At 51.4% G+C, this 21,979-nt stretch overlaps 1 protein-coding gene and 1 long non-coding RNA gene across 3 annotated transcripts in view; both read left to right on the top strand.

Moving 5' to 3' along the window:
* PACRG (parkin coregulated) overlaps positions 1-21,979 on the top strand; it is a 299,322-nt gene that overhangs the window by 239,198 nt on the left and 38,145 nt on the right. The gene's annotated exons all lie outside the window — the stretch shown is intronic.
* Positions 1,128-2,645, top strand: LOC139012987 (uncharacterized). The gene is made up of 2 exons (XR_011471909.1): positions 1,128-1,239; positions 2,386-2,645. It is a non-coding gene; the product is annotated as an uncharacterized lncRNA (long non-coding RNA).

The raw sequence follows: 21,979 nt of genomic DNA, 5'->3' as shown, positions 1-21,979 counted from the left end.
CCTGCCACACGAGCATCACTCAGTAGTCCATCTGAACTCTGTTGTAGTTGAACCCGTCATATCCCATCAGCTAGCTGATTGATGGCACATAATTTAGTCCACGGTTTAATTTTGCTTTATTTGCTCAATAAAGCAAATACTCTGCAAAGAATTGAAATGTTTTCTATTCCTGGGCTATTTCTGAGCTTTTCCTTTCTATTATTTTCTTTTCCTGAGACCGATGAGGCTCATTCCAACAAGACAGGCGTGAGGTGATGATGGCGACCGAGGTGATAACAGAAGTTAAAATTAGGGCTAACCATTGCTTTAAAACATTACTACATTGGTATGTTGACAATTAGAATCTTCCCTGCCATGGTCAGTTGTGTCTGGAGAAGGACAGAGATCAAATATCAAGTGAACGTGCGTGGGATTTCGCCATTTCTGCTCGATGTTGGCCTTGCAGCCGCTTTGCTGATCAGACCTTTGGATCTACCTTTTCGGCGTCGCGTCCTAGGACTTCAGTGTAGCCGCTTCTAAACAGAATGCTAAAACACGACTCGTAACCCAAAATGCATGCGTCTTCTTCGTGTGGAATAAAATGTAAGCTACTTTGGAGAAAGGAAGAATTCTAGACCCGTGTTTCATTAATATCAACGCCCATCTCACACTCCATGAATGGGCACCTCTCAGAATTGCTGTTACGGTGCCAGGAGGAGAAAAATGGGGGGAAAGTACCTTTCTACCAAAAATATGTGTCTAATGCAGGTCATTAGGCAGAGAAGAGCATTAGCTGATGTGAGGGGATGCTCTCCTAATGCAGGCAATTTCCCCACTCGGATCAGACTCCCTGCAGACGAAGGCCTAATGGGAGTGGGGAGGGAGCCAGGCCCCGCGGGGAGCCGCAAATAGAAGCCCAGGTCCACGTAATCTATAGCTCAGCCTCGCATTCATTTACTAAATAAGGCCGTGGCGACATTAGGCACATTTTCCCGACACCTTTCCCTGTTGACAGGGAGCTGGGTGAATGTAGTGAGGGAAACACACGGTGAGCTATTGCTGGCATTTATCAGCCCGTGTGATGAGTGGCCCTTAAATAGAGCGTCTTATCATCCCAGCCTCTCCGTAGCCTTAATAAGAGGAGCTGGGGTCCCTCTCCACAGTACCAACGTGACAACCCCTCCCCACCCCCTAATGTGGGAGGGGAACTTTGAGAAGAAACCAGGAGATGGATTTGGGTGGGTAAAGTTGAAAGTAATTGTAAGTTGACCTCGCATTTTGTATTTCATTAATCTTGTCCTGAATCTGTACTAATAAAACAATAACCACAGTGGGTGGTTGGGTATAAAGTAGGGATTGACTGGGGTAAACAAGGACTTGTTCATCTCGCCGGGTGCTGGTGCCGGATCACCTGACTTTACAGAGGAGACAACCACCACATAATGTTTATTCTGGGGGAATATTATGGCTGGGCTGAGTGTGTTAATTCCTTCCCATTGATTTTTCTCATAGTGCGTGAAACAAACATATATCAGCCTGGTTAATAACTGAACAAGGTCCCAGCACAGTCAAACCATAATTTGATAGGAATCCATGACACACAGGAAATATTTGGCTCTACATGAACAACTGAAAGTGCGGCCATTCCATACGCCTAAAACACACAGACATAGGCCTTCATATTCTTTGTGTGTGTGTTGTTTTGTTTTTTTAACTTTACCACTAGCTATTATTTTTAATTTTTTTTATTGTTGACAGTATTGCAGATGTCTAGTTTTCTTTAAAAAGCCACTGTAAAACAAGTCTACATAGTAAAACAAGTCTCAGTCTGTGAAGATCAACACTCCATTCCACAGTCAGCATATGCAGTCCTTGAGCCACCCCCTAACCGTCTTCATGAACATCCAACTGTGCCTGCTGGGGACCTCAGTTCTCCGCTGATGTTCTGTGAATTTAACTGTTGGCAAGTGTCTCCGTGAGGACTGTTATCACTGTGAAATGTGCTTGTGATGCCTGGGAGTCATCCATCTATAAAAAATAAAATAAAATAAAATACTAGGCCGGCTGGCGTGGCTCAGTGGTTGAGCATCGACCTATGAACCAGGAGGTCATGGCTCCATTCCCGGTCGGGGCACATGCCCGGGTTGTGGGCTCGATCCCCAGTAGTGGGTGTGCAGGAGGCAGCCGATCCATGATTCTCTCTCATTGATGTTTCTGTCTCTCTCACCCTCTCCCTTCCTCTCTGAAATCAATGAAAACATATTTTTTAAAAACTTAAAGATGATGGAGCACTGAGATGAGCAAACAGACAGTTCCATTGAGACTCTGACAGGAAGCCCGGCACAGCGTGTTAATGTGCTGCTCTTCATGAACTTGATCTGTGACGCCTGTTTATTCCTTCTCTAGTGCATGCAGAGCTCTCGGAGAAGTTCAGGTGTTTCTGTTCCCAAGTCCCATCTATCCCGCAGAGCAGGCTGTCCTTCTAGGATGGAAGTGGTACCCAGGCCTCGCAGTCCACGATGGCCGCTGAACACAAGGACAAAAAGCACCGATTGGAGAGCCCTCATTAGACACTGCTCCCACCGAGAATAAAGCATTTTCTCTTTTTTGTCTCCATTGGTTTTGCTTTAATAAATGAGTTGCACCCTTCTGTGCCTCGAACCGTGCTTTCCCGTGGCTGCTTATTCTCTATCGAGCAGCTGTGGCAGGTGCGTTCATAATCTTACCTGAATTCTCTTGCCATTTTTGGCTGATTCACTTTGTATCGTCTGGTTCTTAGTCATAAAATCTGCTAAAAGGGAGCACAACTCTTTCTTCCAATATTTGTACATTTTCTCTTGGTAACACCACTGCCTACTCTTTAATTACAGTGGTCAGTCGTTACAGCGATGGCCACCGTCCTGGTTTTGTGCCAGGTTTTAATAGGAAAAATTCTGGTGTTTGATTATAAAGCCAAATGCTTTCTGAAGAAAGCTCTCGCCTTACCAACAGAACCTGAGAAATGGACTTTGATGTTCGTGAAGATGCCTCAGTTGGTATCTCCTATACGACATAGCATTTGCCTCCATAACCTTTACAACTATATATTAATTTGACCCACTTATAATTTTTAAGTATGTTTCATTGTCTTTATTTTTAATTTCAGTTTTCAATTACAGTTTGCATTCACTGTTATTTTGTTTTAGTTCAAAGTGTGCACATAGTGGTTAGACAATTATATTCTTTATAAAGTGGCCCCCCGGTACTTCAGGTGCCTACCTGGCACCATGCACATTGTCACAATAATGGACTATATTCCCTATACTGTACTTTACATCCAGACGACTATATTGCAACTACCAATTTGTATTTCTTAATCCCTTCATCTTTTTCACCCAGCTCCCCCAAACACCCCGCCTTCTGGCAACCATGTCTGTTCTCTGTATCTATGAGTCTGTTTCTATTTTGCTTGTTTATTTATATTGTTCTTTAGATTCCACCTCTAAGTGAAATAATGGTATTTGTCTTTCTGTCTGGCTTATTTCACTTAGTAAAAAGCCTCTAGGTCCATCCATGCTATTGCAAATGGTGAGATTTTATTCTTTTTTGTGACCAAGTAATATTCCGTTGTATGCATGTACCACAGCTTTTTTTATCTTCTCATCTATTGTCTATGGATGGGCACTTGGGTTGTTTCCATATCTTGGCTATTATAAATACTGTTGCAATGAACATGGGGATGCATATATTCTTTTAGATTATTGTTTTGGCGGTTTTGGATATATACCCGGAAATGGAATCGCTGGGTCATAAAGCAGCTCCATTTTTAATTTCTTGAGGAAACTCCACACTGCTTCCCACAGTGGCTGCACCCGTCTGCATTCCCACCAGCAGTGCACGAGGGCTCCCTTTTCCCCACATCCTCGCCAGCACTTGCAGTTCATTGATTTGTTGGTGGCAGCCATTCTGACCGGTGTGAGGTGATGTGTCATTGTGGTTTTAATTTGCATCTCTCTGATGATCAGTGTCGTTGAGTGTCTTTTCATAAGTCTATTGGCCAACTGTATGTCCTCTTTGGAGAAGTGCCTTTTCAGGTCTTGTGCCCGTTTTTTAAATTGGACTGTTTGGGTTCGGGGGTTGAGTTCTATGAGTTCTTCAGAAACGTTGGATACTATCCCCTCATGGAATGTATCATTGCCAAATATCTTCTTCTATTCAGTGGGTTGTCTTTTCATTTTCTTGACCCATTTATAACTTTTCATCAGCCGCCCATGTATTCAGGACATACACGCCGCTTGGTTGTGGTGACTTTTTCTCCAACTGTATTGCTAAATCGCTTTAATCCTTATTTTAGGAATGATTCGTATGCAGAGTAATGATCTAATGTAAAGCTATTCTGCCAGGTTTGGGTGTCAGTGCCGTGCTATCATGTAAAACAAGGATTGTGGGGCTTCTTTCTGTCGATGGAGTTGGAATTGGATTAAGTGGGGAAATAGCAGTCCCCGTGGCCGTTGAATTAATTCCCTCCTGAAGCCGTCTGGGCGAGGCCTGCGCTCACGGCCGCTCATGACCAGCTTTAATGGCATTGCTCACTGTGCTCAGCTGTTGGCGTGTGGCCTGGCACCAGCCTAGTGGAGTCCGTTTCCCTTGACGGGGCAGAGGTTGGTGGCATTAACCCGGCGCCGAGTCCAGGGGAGGATGTCCGGGGAAAGGCGGTGCATTGCGTGTGTGGAGTTCACGGGCCCTGCGGGACATGGGGGTGGAAACAGCCGTGAACAGGGAGGAGGAAGGCCGGGGAGATGTTCCGAGAGTCTCTGCAGACAGGGCAGCGCTGCTAATGAGGTCGCCCCAGAAAACCAAGGCATTAAGGGAAGGTGTCACCGTGGGCCCTGGAGACCCCACACTAACTGGGCAGGAGCGAGCTGGCTCTTATAAACGGTGTGCAGAGCCCATTTCCTGCCCACTCGCCTAAAGTAACAGGAGCCCTGGGGACAATGTGAAGACACCACAGAGGGAGCAGCAATGGGGTGTCTTCCCCAGAGGGCGGGAAGGCAAGGATGCGCGAGCTGCAGGTGAGGGGCCTCACGGAGACAAAAGGCGGAGGCAGAAACCCAACCCCGACAGAGGCCGGGGCAGAGGGAGTCACGGGCCGGCGTACTCACGAGGCTGCCGTCAGGAAAAAGGGGAAGGAAGCGAAGAGGAACCAACGCTGAAGGCGGGATTTGTGCAGACACATTAGAAAGGCCCGGAAACTGTCCTGACATAGAGCTGGTGGGATGAGAAACAGCCGACGCTGTGAAACCACTGGATGCGCGATGCCTGAGCCCACGGTGTACGGGCTCAGCCCTCACCACCCCTCTAGTTTGTAGGTCCAACTGCCCCCTTGGGCGCCCACGTGGACACCTGGAAGGGGACACACACCCTCATTCCCCCAGAGTCGCTCTCCCTTGGGCATTGGCCTCTGAGGCAATGCTCCCAGGCCCTAGGCCAAAGCCTAGACGTCGTCGTCCTCTCTCCTCATCCTCTGGGACACGCCGTCCATTGGCACCGCTGTGGGCCGTGTCCTCGGAACGGGCTTGGGCCTGGAGAGAAGGAGGGTCCCTGGGCCCTGGGGACTCTGCGGTCAGGCCATGAGGGGGGAGACATTTCCCCATCACGGCTCTGAGACCTGCCGGACCCGCTCGAGGGGGGAGGGTGCAGGCTGCATCCCGGTGACCCGGAGGGGCCCAGGTTCAGGCGGAGGACACGGCTCACAGGCTGCACGGAGCGCGTTCCCTAAGCAGTTAACTGGACAGATCAAATTCCGACAGTAAACTGTCATTTCTGAAAACTTTTAAACAGAACATAGAATTAACTGAAAAGTCAAGGAAACTGAGCCATTACAAAGGATATTTCAGCCCGTGAATGTATTTGCAGGTGGATTTCTCGGAACAGCCTGTGGGGACAAAAGGCCCCGGACCCGTCACCGTCACCGTCAGCCACACCCCTGCCTGCTCTGGGGGAGTGTGTGTCTGCAGGACGCGTGAGCAAGCGTGTTGCACAGAAACACGCTGTAGAAGCACCAATGTGTTCAAGCTCCCAGAGAGGAGGGGTGGGATATGTGGGGCTCAGCGATCCTAAAAGCGCTCAGACTTGGATGGCGCCTGCGCGGAGAGGAAAGTGCAAGGACTCTGACCCCGAAGAATCCAGTCGGCTCGCGGGAACGGACACTGCCATCGGAGACGTGAGGGGACAGTCACAGAACTACTGGGCGCGTCGCAAGTGATTAAAAGAATCGACTGTAACACTTCACATGTGACTTGAGAAATCACGTAGAGTTGAAGTAACATCAGGATGTCATCGAGAATGTTAATGATTATTGAGTCAAAAAAGGAAAAACAAATGAGACTAATTATTTGACTTAAGTATAGACGACTCGCCTTAAATAATTACCAATGAATTTCTCCCATAAAAAGCAGTAGGTGTGCTATGTTTATGTCACATCTAAGAAGAAGTAAAACACAAGAATGTTAAGAATAAAAACACAGGAGGCGCGCCGGGCAAGGCTGAGCCAGCGTTACACGGAGGCCCGGGTCCTCCTGTGCGTTTGCAGTAGGACCTGCCCTGGGGCTCCGCCAGCCGGTGCCAGGGAAGCGCCGCCCGCCCTGAGGAAGGACCGGCCCGGGCGTGGCACCATTAGCGCTCTCCCCCATCGAGGGGCACAGCCGGCCAGCGATGAGGATATCAGGAATGAGGCAGATGCATGCAATATGTCCAATTGGACACTCTGATTTCATGTGAGAAAACTGGCATAGTAATGAAGATTTTCAAAATTAACATGCAATGAAGGATCATACAGAGGCTATGATTGTGAGGACACATGAGCTGAGTTTGGAAACGTAACCAAAACAATTGTTGTTGTTTTAATATATATGACAAATGTGATTGTTTGCTGTTTCTCATGTGGGTTCGGTGGAGAGGAAAGGGTTTATTTTTCCAGTCTACCACTAAGGATTTGCACAAACACCCGTGCCGCCCAGGAACTGGACTCGTTTTCCGACAATGAATTCCTCACAGGAGAGCGAGGAGAAGGACTTGCAGAATCGGAAAGCGGGGCCGAGTTCTTGAGCCCAGACGGTGTTAGTCGATGTCAGTCACGTACTGAAGTAGATGAACCTGGCGGTGCCAGATGAGTTTGGAAGGATTCTTCAAAGCAGACCAGCTGGGGGGGTGGGGCGGGGGGATGAAGGGAAGAAGGGAGGGAAGGAGAGAGGGAGGGAGGGAGGGAGGGAGGAAGGAAGGAAATGACAAAAGGATTAAGATAGTGCATCTATTCTCTTGACAATGTGATTTCATTAGTAAGCTGATTTTGTATCAAAGATTTCCTTTATATGGAAAAATTACAATCATATTTTTTTATTTCTTTTGTTTAATATGTTTTTATTGATTTCAGAGAGGAAGGGAGGAGAAGGAGAGAGAAACATCAATGATGAGAGAGAATCATTGATCGGCTGCCTCCTGCACTCCCCCCACTGGGGATTGAGCCCGCAGTCCAGGCATGTGCCCTGACGGGGAATTAAACCTAGGACCCTTCAGGCCCCAGGCCAACGCTCCATCCACTGAGCCACACCAGCGAGGGCCAATCATATTTTTTATAACTGGTTTGGTGATATCGAGAAATAAAGGGAACCACAGGAAAAAAGATATGATTATGTTTATAAAATTCCCCAAAGTAAAACTTCAGCTAAAGATAAAAGATCTCTTTGTAAATTGGGATAAATGCGGACTGGACAATTCTCCAGGAAAGTGGCCCACAGTAAGTCTCCTAGGCCATGGAGTGACTAGTTATTTTTCTCTTCCTAGATGGCTTTAAGTGTAATATCTATTCAAATGCTGGAAACTGTGGACCCACTGTGTAAAGTAAATTCTCCAAATAGCAGGGTCCTTTCTCCCTGGAAGGTGAAGGGGGGTGAGGGACCGTCTGTTCTGAGAAAACAGACTCCTCATTGGGTGTTTGTTTATTTCAGTAGTAAATGTTTCCACACTAAAACGTGCTCAATTTCACGTCTCCCTTTCAACCTATTTGCAAAATCCTTTCGAACACTGGCCCTGCTTCCCGGAGGCCTGGGACCGCATCTCGGAGCCGGCGCACCAGGATCACCTGGTGGTTTCGCCAGGAATCGCCCATAGGATTCGTCCCAGGAGAGGTCCCAGGACTGCCAGCCGAGGCTGAAGGACCAGAGCCCCGGTCCCAACCCCGGATTAATAGTCAAATGCCATCGTTTTCCCCTTTAAATAATGTCATGACTTTTTAAAACAGTAGCCCCACCGCTGTCCGGTGCCATTGGGATACACGAAAGGAAGAGCCTGCTCTGAAAGCTCGGACCTGCGCGGAGACTTCTCCTCGGAAGGGAGGGGGTGATTCGGGACGTGCGGACTCTCACCAGGACCCCCCGACGGCAGCTCTCCCAGTGTCTCTCTCCCGACGGCCTGGACCTGCTCCGGGTGACGGAGAGGGAACTTCACTTCAGGCCCAAAGGCTCGGGCGCAGCTCCTCCAGTTACAACCTGGGAAGCCTCGCCGGTGGCTCCTGATAAGCAACAGGAAAGCACAAATGTACCCTCACGGCCGCCGGCATCCTCTGTGGCGGCATCGGGAGGGCCTCCCTTCAGCCAGGTTTCCCGTCCCCGTCCCCCCCGCATGGCCTCTTCGCGGGGGCCGGGCTCTCTCTGAAGCTCTTGGCAAAGAGGAGTCTGTGTCCACACGGGTAGCGCTCGTGGGTCGAGTTATGTCTTTGGAAGATCTTTGCAAATACGCGTCTCCTTTAGTCCACGCCACGCCTTGAAGAGGGAGCATTTCGTGTCGGTCCTCCATCCCCCTCGCAGCGCCGTGGCTGTGGCCTCTCTCCCTGTTAGGAAGCCTGCCCCGTGGGAAACCAGAGCGGCGCCGTGTTGGGCGCAAGCACCCATGCCGGGCCTAGCGCCCATGCCGGCCTAGCGCCCACACAGGGCCTAGCGCCCATGCCGGCCTAGCACCCACACAGGGCCTACCCCCCATGCCAGCCCAGCTCCCATGCCAGGCCTACCGCCCATGCCAGCCCAGCGCCCATGCCGGGCCCAGCACCCACGCCGGCCTAGTGCCCATTGCCGGGCCCAGCACCCATGCCGGCCTAGCGCCCATGCCAGCCCAGCGCCCATTGCAGGGCCTAGCACCCACACCGGCCCAGTGCCCATTGCAGGGCCTAGCACCCACGCCGGCCTAGCGCCCATTGCTGGGGCCAGCACCCATGCCGGCCTAGCGCCCATGCTGTGCCTAGCGCTGCCTGCTGGTGGCTGTGCAGGGCACCAAAGTGGTGTTGACCTTAAAAATCCTCGCAACGTGTCACAGCTCCAGTGCCGCACCCAGGGCCATAGGTAACTGGGTGATAAACTGCCACGAGTTCAGGAGGAGTTGCGGGGGGACCGAAATGACACATAACCTCGAGTTGTCAGAAGAAGGTCCCTGGGGGCCTCGCCCCGGGCGGCTCTGAGGTGGCACTGGAGCGGGGAGCGTGGAGCAGCACCCCGTTGTCAGGAATAGCCGCACTCAGAGAGGCCTGGACACGGGCAGCTGGCAGCGGCGGGGGGGGGGGGGGGGGGGGGGTGATGACTGCAGGGCCGCGCAGCCGAGGGGCCCGGGCAAAGGCCAGCAGCCGCCCGGCCCAGACACGCAGCCCCCAGGCCGGGGCCGCGTCAGGACCGGCTGCTGGCCACGGGCACAGCGTGGACTTGAGGAGCTGAGAGCCCGGGCAGAGCCGGAGCAGAGCCCGGCCGTGTCCCACCTGCCAGCACGCTGCCCGCGCCCGGGCTCCTCACTGCTCCTCTTATCTCTTCCCTCCAGCCTCCAGCTCTTCCTGTCCCGCAGCCACGCCGGCCACGCCAGGGAGTGTGCTCCCAGGACAGAGGCAGCAGCAGTCCCTGTCCCTGCACTCACATCCTGCCTGGTCCCCACCGGGCGTTCCTGGCCACGCCCTGTGCCCTGCTGTGGACAGGCTGTGCCCGCGGATATTTGCAAATGATACAGCTGATAAGAGGTTAATATCCAAAATGTATAGGGAAATCATACAACTTAACACCACAAAAACAGACAATCTAATTTTTAAAATGGGCGAGGACCTGAATAGACATTTCTCCAAGAAGACATACAGGTGGCCAACAGACACATAAAAAGACACTCAACATTACTAATCATCAGGGAAGTGCAAATGAAAACCACCATGAGCTATCACCTCACCCCTGTCGGAATGGCTATCGCCAACAAATCAACGAACAAGCGCTGGCGAGGATGTGGAGAAAAGGAACCCTCCTGCACTGCTGGTGGGAATGCAGACTGGTGCAGCCACTGTGGAGAACAGTATGAAGACTCCGCAAAAAAATTAAAAATACAGGTGCCAAATATATGATCCAAAATTCCCACATCATGAGGAGGTAAGAGGGCGGAGTAGGTGTTCCCGGCGTGGCCTGGCTGTCAGAAGCACCAAGCTCCCTGTTGCTCTGACCCAAGGCCCCTCACCGTTCCCCTTCGCGAGTTACTAGAATATTCTGCTGGTCTTGAAGCCTGGGAGAGAAGAGTCCATCTCTGTGCACTGAGCCTGATACAACCTTCTGGAGACAGAGGTTCAACTAAAACCCCTCCCGCTTCTCCACGTTCATGGCTGCCCTCCACGAGGATAAGCCACTTGACTTGCGAGGGGGATTTTGTGATTGGAAATGTGTGTCTCAAGCAAACGGTTTTCTTTTCTTTATAAAACATGAAATATCTGCTTTTCAATTCCTCGAGACCCTCCCCCTCTATGAAGGGGTTCCCTCGTTGCCACCGCTCCTCCGCACCGGCATCCGTAAACCAGCCAGGAAACGGTGCACCTAGAAGTCAATAGCTCGCCGGAGCCGGAGAGAAATGATCAGGAATATTGCGCGCTTCCTCTGCTATATTTCTCCCCGGAATTTTTCATAAGGTTTCATAAGGCTATAATATCTGTATGATAGAGATTTGATTTTAATTTTTCAAGATCTCCTTACCATCCTCCAAGGGGACCCTTAAAGTATACGGTTTCCTTTTTAAATTCTGCCCGCAGCAAGCCAGTTTATAGCTTAGCCGGGTGTTTTATTATTGTCAGACGTGGCTTCTGAAGGGAAGGCTTCGGGGAAAATGGCGCACTTTCTGCTTCCCCACGGTGGCCGGTTAGAGAGCGGGTCCCCCGCACGGCCTCCTCCACGGGCGTCTGCGCGCTCTGCCCCCCGGGGGGCCATGGCGGCAGGATGAGCTGGGACTCGTGCAGGTGCCACACGGGTGTCGGGGCTTCGGGTGTGATGTGCTATCCTCTCCTCAGCCAAAGCACATCCATTTCCTCTCTTTTTTTAATATACATTTTTATTGATTTCAGAGAGGAAGGGGGAGGGAGAGACAGAAACATCAATGATGAGAGAGAATCATGGATCGGCTGCCTCCTGCACACCCCGCACTGGGGATCGAGCCCGCAAGCCGGGCCTGTGCCCTGACTAGGAATCGAACCGTGACCTCCTGGCTCCTAGGCCAACGCTCAACCACTGAGCCCCGCCAGGTGGGCGCCTCCGTGTCTCTCCACACCAGAACCTAGTCCCGCCGCCATGGCTTCCTGAGCAGCACTGCCCGCTCCGAGCCCCCGGGAGCTCACCCTCCCGGCCAGGTGCTCTTTGCTACCTGCCATCAGGACGAAGTTATGCACATGCGTGCTTGTCGGGCTTCGTGCCCCTTCGGGAAGTCACTGCTTGTGAAGGAGAAGCTGTGTTGACTCTCCTCGGTGTGTTTATTCCTAAGCCCGGGTATTTTTTGAGCGCTCCATCGATATTTGTCTGCTGACAAATTGCAGATGATTTTGTCTTCCATGGATGCAAATGAAGTTCCCCTCATTTCTAACTCCAGTGGGTTAGTGGTATGTGTCACACAAGATTCTGAGTCTCCGCACACCCTCAGATTAATAACGAGCCACCACTGCCCGGCCGGTGTGGCTCAGTGGTTGAACCGAGAGGTTCACTAGTTCGATTCCCACTCAGGCACGTGCCCAGGTTTGGGACTCAATCCCCAGTAGGGGCATGCAGGGGGCAACCGAGAGATGCTTCTCTCTCTCCCTTCTCCCTTTCCCTTCCTCTCTCTCTCAAAAAGTCAATAAGACATATTTTTTTCTAAAAAAAAAAAAGAGCTATGACCAATTAAAAATGTCTGCTATGGAGACTTCGAGGGTGGCGAGAGGAGATGGAGAGGACGACAGGTACTTGCCATGTCTCTCTAAGGGGCTGTTGAGTGGTTGGTGGATTATAGAGAAAAGGTTTTGAGATACAGTACTGAGGAGGTACTTCCTGTTATTAATCAGCATGATGGATAGCATCAGCCTTAAACATATGAGATGTTTTGAGTGTGTTGGTTGGTCGGTCATTTTCTGTTGGGGGGTAAGTTAGCTGCCATCTCTTCAGTCTGACGTTGTAGTATTTGGTCACATGATTGTTTCATAAAATGATATTGGGATTGCATGCAACCTGATTTTCAATTTTCAGTAGTTTTATTTTCTGGGTAGATGCAATCTTACATAAGTGGATTTCTGTCTTAGCTAATATGTTCTACATAAACATTTTCTACCAATATAGCTAATTTGACCAGATGTTATTAAATAAGGAGAAATTCTAGCTTCAGTTCCTCTTTTTCCTCTGCTCGAGCTAAACAAAAAGTGCTCCGCTTTTGTTGAGGATAAATGTAAGGCCGGCAGTAACATTATTCAGAAAATAATAATGTTCTTTTAAGACAAAGTGAGTCGGAGTGGGCCCTTTGTCATCCCAGCTGTGGTCTCCGAAGCCATATTTCTGTTCTCATAAGATAGTTCCTCTGAAAAGAAGTTGAAATGCCGTAAATTACATTAGTGTAAGGTCACAAATTAATCACTTTATAACCTATTTTCTCTTGAAAAGCCTTTCTTTGTAGAAATTCAGCCACAAAGTGACTCATACTATTCGATGTGATAGGTTACTCCTGCCTGTCTCGCGTGGTATTCTCAGCCGCATTGTTAGGAAAAGAGCGCAGTTGCCCGCGCCCATTGTCCTGTTTGCCATCAATGAGGAGACGCTTTGCTTGTACCTCCCAGGGTTACTCATTCCTGCCGCAGATGTGTGCTCCACATGCCGCTGGAATCCGGTCATCCACCACTGAGTGAGGGACAGGCCTCAGCAGCCGCTGTGGAAAGGGGGTCGTACCCAGCCTTTCATGTGAGACGGCAGTACCGTTCCTTCCGGTGAACTGAAGGAGAGAATGTGTGATGGGCACGGCCCAACATGAGAGTTCATTTCACTCTACAATTGAGTTTAGGACCGACATTTTCATAACCCTGTTATTTAAGAAGGTTCTCCATGGCTCCCTCTTTGATTCCATTGTGCTACACAAAAAATAGGTATTGATTCACGAAAATATCTCAATGGATACGTTTTATACAAAAGAGTAAATGATGAAATCCAATCGATGCCAGAGCTGAAAGCTGGCCTCTCGCATGGAGACAAACGTGGTGCTGGTTGGATGGGCCCATCGCTTGCAGCGGCGTTGCACGGAGGGCGGGAGCTTCATCCGGGCAGCACGGAGTTGGGGCCTGGAGGACGGAGAGGAAGTTTTGTAAAGCGCCGGTGGGAGGAGGAAGGGTGCCCTGACTCCGGTGCTTTCTGCCGTCATCTGATCTGAACACGCCCTTGACTCCCAGGCCCCACACGGGGCCTTCCAGCCACTTGAGGGCTGGTGGCCTCAGAACCAAGAAGAAACACTTTCAACACCATCAACAAGGACTTTCCGTCTCTGTTCTTATACTTTGAATGACTCTTCTTTGAGTTCTATTGCCTTTCATCTTAGTTTTTCTCAGTGTTGTGGAATAGAATATTCAGACTTCCCAGAAAATGTCTCTTATGTGAAAAGCTCCTCAAAATGCTGTGTCTCCTCTATTTCTATTCATCGTTCTTGCTTCTCTGTCCGTCCTACTTGAACGAACTCATCTCCTATTCAACACCACGCGGTGTGTGACCGTTGCGGAGACTTCTTGTTGTCTCGACCAACGGGAGAATGTGTGTCTAGTGGTCAGCGCGTAGCAGGTGGTAAACATACGTTTAGTCAATGAGTTGAAAGAAAGCTCTTCAAATTGCAATAGCACCCCCTAGATAGATGACTTTATATAAGGCACTTATTCTTTCTGAATGTTTCCTCGTTTATAAAATGAGGCCATAATATCTCCTCTCTGGGCTGTTGTGCTGATCACACAAAGGAATGGTTGAGATGCAAGACATTGTGGTTTTTCTAGCCTTCAAGGAAGTCTGTCGGACATTGTTCTGGTGTCTCGATGTTGGCACTCAACAGCTATTCCGTCTGGAGTAAGTTTTCTCCTTTTAATCTGATCTGGAGGGACTGCTTACCCTTGGTTTCTGGGGCTGCCTATGAAAGAAGATTCCAGGACCTACCTTCCCGTATTGGGCCACTGCCCCTCCCAGAACCAGGCCTGTAGGGATGAGCTCTGTCAGCGTTAGAGCCAGGAATCCCCACACGACACCTTGCTGTTCCTCCCCCAGCGCAGGTGTCTCTCCTGTCACTCCTCATCCTTCCTATCGTCACGACTTGCAGTGCACGCAGACCTCTCCCACTTCCACACACACCCACACCTACACTAAACACTGTGCTCACACCACACTCACACCCACAGCCACACCTACATTAAACACTGCACTCACACCACACTCACACTCACACCCACACCTACACTAAACACTGCACTCACACCACACTCACACCCACACCTACACTAAACACTGCACTCACACCACACTCACACCCACATCTACACTAAACACTGCACTCACACCACACTCACACCCACACCTACACTAAACACTGCACTCACACCACACTCACATCCACAGTCAAACTCGCATTCACATTCATACTCACACCCAGTCACATTCATACCCACACCTACACTAAACACTGCACTCACACTCACACTCTCACATCCACAGTCACACTCAAACTCACATTCACATTCACATTCATACACATACCCATAGTCACATTCACACCCACACCTACACTAAATACTGCACTCACACCCACACTCACACTTGCATCCACAGTCACACTCAAACGCACATTCATATTCATACTCACATTCATGCTCATACCCACAGTCACATTCACACCCACACCTACATTAAACACTGACCTCACACCCATACTCACACTCACATCCACACCCACACTCAAACTCACATTCACAGTCATACCCACAGTCACATTCACACCCACGCCTACACTAAAAACCACACTCACATTCACACCCACACTCAAAACCACACTCACATTCACACTCACAGTCATAGTCACATGCACACCCACACCCACGCTCCCACACTAGGACTGTGCTTGGAAGGCAGTAGTACTTCCAATTTGCCTAAACTCAGGACTGTTGCCAGACTTTTGTTTGGTGAGCGGGGTACCGATGAGGGGACTAGGAGAGCTGGGTGTGAGGAGGAGTTAGAAGATGTTGGGGTGAAGGTGCATAAGGAAGAAACCAATGGAGAGGGAGGCTGTGATGGAGAGAGGAAATTTAAGAAAAGAGCAGAAATGGTCTTGAGAGATTCAGGAAAAGTTTGGCTGCCCGACGCAGAGCGCTCCATGCCCCTCTTGACGAAGCCCTCCATAAACCCATCGTGTTTGATGCAGCTTTGGGTGTTGAATTTCCCAGAAACTGTAACTGAAGACTAAGTGAAGTCAGGGTGACAGGGAAGCAGTCAACCATGGCAGGTTGCCTTTCTGTCACCACCCATTGCTTCTCCACCTGTGACGTGCGTTCCGGTCACCTGTGACTCCCTCCCTCCCTGACCCCACCTCCGTCCTCTCGGGCTGTTTTCTCAGTTGGGGCCTAATTACTAATCCCACCCTCCTCTTCTCCTGTTTTACTTTCAGGCTCTTATGAGGTCAGACATCTTCAGACGCGAAAGCCACTTAGCCCAGAGTGCTTGGTTCACCTGCAGAACCCTCTGAGCGCTCCTGGTGGGGGCGCCACGGGGAGGGGCAGGGCCCTGGGTGCCAGAGGGCAGTCCTGTTCCCCAGTCCCAGCTCTGCCCCTGCTGCTGGGTGACCCTGACCCAGTTACTTCCCGTTGAGGGACTGGCTCTAGAACAGGTTGGCCGCATCGCCTGTGAGCTGGTGTCTCCTCCCTTGGTTCCTTTTTCATGATCCAGAAAGATCTCTCATGACACCTATTCGAAATTTCACCAAAGAAAAAGTTGGATTTTTGAAAAACATTTTCTAATTCCCCTTGAAAGGCAACCAAAGAATGCCTTTGATATATTGATCTGCCAATCTTTCTTTAAATCTTCATGGAAATTACCCAGAAAAATTGGTGTTCAATATTTTGAAGCATGCTTTCTAGTCAGAGATTTTATATACCATGTAGGTGTCATCAACTCAAAAAGGAAGGGGCAGGTGGACAGCTAGTGTTGTGCCAATACGTTGGGAAAGTTTCATTTAAATGTATATGTTCTCATTGGGAGGAAATCAATAAAATACCCAACTGGACAGATATATATATATTATTGATTTTAGAGGAGAAGGAAGAGGGAGAGAGAGAGAGAAACATCAATGATGAGAGAATCATTGATCGGCTGCCTCCTGCACGCCTCACATTGGGGATCCAGCCCACAACCCAGACATGTGCCCTGACCAGGAATCAAACCGTGACCTCCTGGTTCCTGGGTCGACGCTCAGCCACTGAGCCACACCAGCCAGGCTGGACAGTTATATGTTTGACACGAGCTCACTTGACCTTCTCACGCCTGTATTAGATTGTCCCATGAAGGAACCCAGAGAGGATTACAGATGAGAATACAATACAAAACAAAGCCTTCAGCGTTAGGATCATGCCAACGCTGAACAGAATCAAACGTGTGTATGTGTTTCCAACGCACGGTCCATCCACGCTCGTCTGGCCAGTCCTGCTGGGGACGAGGTAGCCGAGGCTCCGGGCAGCTTCCTCCTGCGTCTCCCAGCGTGACATGCGGGGGAGGGGCCTCTCGGGCCGGGGTGAGGCCCACAGAGGCAGCTAGAGAGCCCGGGCAGGCAGGGGTCACCCCCAGGACGGGCCAGAGCTGGGGGAGGGGCTAGGAGCCACCAAAAAAGTGCGGTCTGGGTGGCTGCTCGGTGAGGGGTCTGAGTGAAGGTGCATGTTTATGTCCTTTGAATTAGGGCGAGGTGAGGGCTTGGACCCCAGCAAGTAGGAGGGAACCGGAAAGCGAGGTAAATGGGGGTAAAAGGTTAGAGACTGCACCTAACCCCACACCCCCACAGAGGGGCCAGTGGGGAAGGAGCCCGTCAGGGATTTCTCACACCTGGATCCGCTTGTGAGTGAGGAAGGAGAGGTGAGAGAGGGGATTCTGACTCAGACAACAATGCTATCGCCTCACTGGTTTATTGGAGTTAGAGTTTTTTTGACCAATTACGTTAGCCACGGCTCTAAAAATAGAATGTGCACTTCTCCTCGAGCTGTAGCGACCGGTTTCATCCACGCAGCCGAAGACCTGGGATCCGCCGCCGGGAAATTAAATTGGGCTCCTTCTCAGCCAGAGCCCGGCCCCTGCCCCGTGGGAGCTGCTGCGTCGAAATCTCATCTTCCTTCTCCTCACAGCCTTCTGGGGAAATGGTCGTCCCTGATGAATTGCACTCCAAGCTCATCGCTGGCAGACCTGGCAGCACCATCATCCATTAATTAATGCCACGGGTGTTGTGTTTCCAACGACGAAAACCACGTATGTAATAGAGCGCCGTTGACACCCCCCGCCCCGCCCCCACGCGTTCCTCGGTGCGATTCAAGTGCAGTGGGAAGTGCACTGGGCGGCCGGTGGGCGTCATCGCCGCACCATTTCCTCCTGGTCGCAGGGCCCGGTGACCTGCCTGCAGTTACAGGGAACGCCTTCTCCAACAAGAGGCCAAAGACAGCGTCCGCCACAGGGGGGGTGGCGTAACATCACACTGTCCTGCGGGTTAGCAAACGCTTACAAGTAAGGAAAGTTGGGGTCGTTCATCGGACTGCGTTGGCCTCGGTGGCCTCGGTTAGTAAGGTAACTGTCGGGAGTTACATGTGGATGAGCCGCACGCCTTCAGAGCACAGGGGACATGACGAGCCGTGTCATTCATAGCTACACATGTCCTCGGGCTTCATGCGGAAAACGGATTTTTTTCCCTTTTCCTTGAGAAGATGATGATGTCTTCAAATATTACAGGGAATTACTTTGCTTGTGTTCAAATGAGTGCAGACCTAAGACAACATTTAAATGGGTTTCAATCATGAATTGCAAATTGCAGCTGAAATGAGCATTGTTTTGCTGGTGATTCAGTCTGGGAACAATTGTCTTTTTCCCTCCGACGCAGCGCACACTGGATGGAGCGGTTTCTCGGGCGTTTTTCTAACAGGCCGGCGTTTGTTTGGGTCGCGGACTCGCCCGGTGCCCACGGGGGCCTGCCCAGCTGGACGCTGTGTCCCCGCTGTCCCCGAGTGCTTGGTGCCACTGGGTGCTCCCCGGGCTGGAAGCCACGGCCCTGTTACTAAACAAACGCCCCTGCCCCCGGCGCCCTCGGCAGCTGGCTGTCGCCGACCCGGCCTCACACCAGCACCGCCAGGACCCGTGTCCCCAGGGAAGGGAGCTGCCGGGCCTGGCACCGAGGACGCCTGTGCCTGGAAAGTGTGTGGCTGTCCCTGCAGGCTCCGTGTGTGACAGCCATCTCCAGGGTGGGCGTGCACCCATGGGGGCTTCAGGGGTTTCGTTTATACTTTTAACACTCAAGTCTTTGTGTTTGTCAGAAGCAGGTCTTTTCATCTCTGAGGCTGTGTAGATAGCTGAGGCTATGCACACACACACACACACACACACACAGGCGTGCGCACCCCATGGGCCAGGCGGGAGGGTGGGTCACCTGAGCTCCTCCTCCCTGGGTCCCCATCACCGTCTAACCCGCCCCAGTGGCCTCTCCGATTTGCCCATCCCTCTAACACAGCTAAAGTGCTATGGGGACAAGAAAACTTGAGTCAAACCCTGAAAAGCTAACTTGATTGAAATTCAGTTACATCTCATTTAGAAAGATAAAAAGTTGTCTGACTTGTTGATGGATCTTTTTAAAAGAGAGATGTCATGTGGGCTCCTGGGCCCGACTGCTGAGAGCTGGCGCTGAGCCCGCCAGGCCCACTGCAGCCTCACACTGTCACAGGGACAGAGCCCCCGACTGCACTCAGGCCCGCACAGAGCCCAGCGGCGGTCGGGAAGCAACACCAGCAAACGCTCACCAGCGTGCCGTGTCTGAGGGTGTTCTCACGTGCGTGGTCTCTAATGATGAGCGGGGGTTGTTTTCTGTGACTGTTGCTTGTTCCGTGATTCTCAAAGATCCAGGCTGTTAGGCCAAGTCTGCCTGGGTTTCTAACAAGGCCAGAGTGTCCTACCAGCAACAAGTCTTCATCGCATCGGCTAGAACAGGACAGGCCATCTCGTTTAATCCCACTCCTCTAACTCAATGGTTCTCAACCTTCCTAATGCCGCGACCCTTTAATACAGTTCCTCATGTTGTGGTGACCCCCAATTTCATTGTTACAAATTGAACATAATCAAAGCATAGTGATTAATCACAAAAACAATATGTAATTATATATGTGTTTTCCGATGGTCTTAGGCGACCCCTGTGAAAGGGTCATTCGACCCCCAAAGGGGTCGAGACCCACAGGTTGAGAACCGCTGGTCTAAGTGGTTCTCAGTAGTTTGGCGTTTTTTCCTTTTCCCAAAGAAAACGCCTCTCGGATCTCTGCCTTGGTGTCTCAGTTACATTCCGTGTGGGTGGAGCGGATGGATAGCGCTTCCACCATGGGCCCCACCGAGGCTCTGTCTTGAGTCATCTAGTATTTGGGGTAACGTTCTGTGATATTGGGCCGAAGAGGCTGAAACTGTGTGTCGTGTGCATGGCGGCGCCTGGCTCTCGCACCGATAATTTGAGAGCCCTTGTGTCACAGCAATGGCCTGCCTTCCCCTGGCATGTGCTGCCATTTACAGAGAGATCCCGGTGGTTTATGGCACGTGTTTTAGAAAGAACGCTGGGCCCGGCCTAGATCTCACCCCACAGGCCCCAGCGGAGCAGGGCGACCTTGAGGCTGGGTCCGGCCTGGAGCGCCGAGCCCCCCCCCCCCCGCTCCACGGCGCCTTTAAGCCCCTCGTTCAGGGCTCCGAGAAGTACGGCTGCGTTTCCCAATCCGTCTGCCCCAGTTCACTTGCCAAGTGAATTCTTCATGTTGCTGTAACCCTTTGGGAGAGTGAAAGTGCACAGCGTGCAGATGGAAGTCCTCCAACAGCGATGGTGTCCGAGAGGGAGGTTTGAACTTCGGCAGACAAAACACTCCAGCCGCTAAGAAATCGCAGCGCTACAGAAAGTTGTGGTTTCGTAGAGGAGAATAAATTCTCGACCGTGTTTCTCCTTGTACCAACCCATCTACAAGGATGCTAACTGCCCCGGGAGGGAGGAGGGAGGGAGAGAGGGAGGGGGGGAGGGAGGGAGGGAGGCAGGCGATGCGCTCTCTTTCTTCCTGCCCTTCCCTGCCATCCTCACCTTTTACAGTCGGAGCTTTAGGTCTGTGTCTGTTTCCCAGTCTAAACGCTCCAACAGACAATGACTGAACCAGCGACTTCTTGGTTCCTGGGTTGACGCTCAACCACTGAGCCTCACCGGTCAGGCAATAGTTGATTATTATGGCTTCACCTTTTAGACTTTACTCTGGGAGCACTTTTTAACTTAAATCAATTCTGTACACTCAGCTATTGCTCTTTCAGAAACACAGTTCTACCTGAATTAAAATTATAGCCTAAAGCGAGGTTTAATTTAGCAGGTTATGAGACTGGGTGTGCTTTTAATATTAACCAGGGAAGACTCCGCCTAAGTATGACTTTGTTCGTCCCAAAAGCCATCTGTCTCCTCAGACCAGGCCCCTCTGTCCGGGCTGGGATAGGCCCCTGGCAGTGCCGTGGCTGGGCCGTCGCGGAGGAAGAAGAGCGTAGTGGTGAGGATGGCTGCCCTCGGTCTCCCTGTCCTTCCTCTGCGTTCATCCCGGGCGAGCTCATCCAGCCCCTCATCTTCGACACGCCCGCATGCCGTGGGCCCGTACTTGGCCCTGCTCCACCCGCGACTCAGAGCTTCTTGCTTACCCAGGAGGCGTTTCAAGCTGAACGTAGTCAAGACGACTCTTGACTTGGGCCCGGACGCTCCCTGCCCCCACCTACATGCCGGGACCAAGACCCGTAAGGTTATCTCGAAGCCTCCGTTTCCTTCCCTCCTGCACCCCGATTCTACAGCAACAAGCCAGAGCTCCCCCTGTCCCCCCCCCCGCTCCACCTCTTGGGACCGACCACCCTCGTCTTCCCTCCTCGGCTCCCACCTGGATTCTACAGCAGCTTCCACCAAAGTCCATTTTCTGTTCAGCAGCCAGAATGGTCCTCCTCAAAGCTAATTGAGATTTCGTCAATCCCCTGCTTAAAACCCTCCAACGACATCCTCTACAGTTAGAATAAAGGTCACTGTCCTCACCACAGGAGGCAAGACCGACATCTTCTGGCCCCTGTCTGTGCCTTGGCTCCATCTCCTCTCTTACTCAACAGTCACCGCTGGGCATTCTTCAGTCCCCCCGGGCTCGCTGTCCTTCAGCCACACCGCGCCCGCTCCCCCTCGGACCCTTGTGCACGCCCCTCCCTCTGCCAGGAGCACTCTTGCCCGGGTTCTGGGTTCTGTACGCAGCTCCGTTCTCCTCGTCAGTCTGATTGCAGCTCAGACGCCGCCTCCGCCCAGGGGCGTCTCAGGCCACCAATCAAAGGCCTGCAGGCTGCAGTGCACGCCCCTCACCCTGTTGGATTTCTTCATAACAGTTACAGCCACCTGCAGCGCACATTCACAGCGCACACACGTAATGTTCATGCTGCTGTTTGCT

This window comes from Myotis yumanensis, unplaced genomic scaffold, assembly GCF_028538775.1.
Source record: "Myotis yumanensis isolate MYYU_CA2020_CCGP unplaced genomic scaffold, mMyoYum1.0.hap1 SCAF_6, whole genome shotgun sequence".
Taxonomy (NCBI): domain Eukaryota; kingdom Metazoa; phylum Chordata; class Mammalia; order Chiroptera; family Vespertilionidae; genus Myotis; species Myotis yumanensis.
The sequence above is the reverse complement of the archived record's forward strand: the minus strand, read 5'-3'. Positions and strand labels throughout refer to the sequence as shown.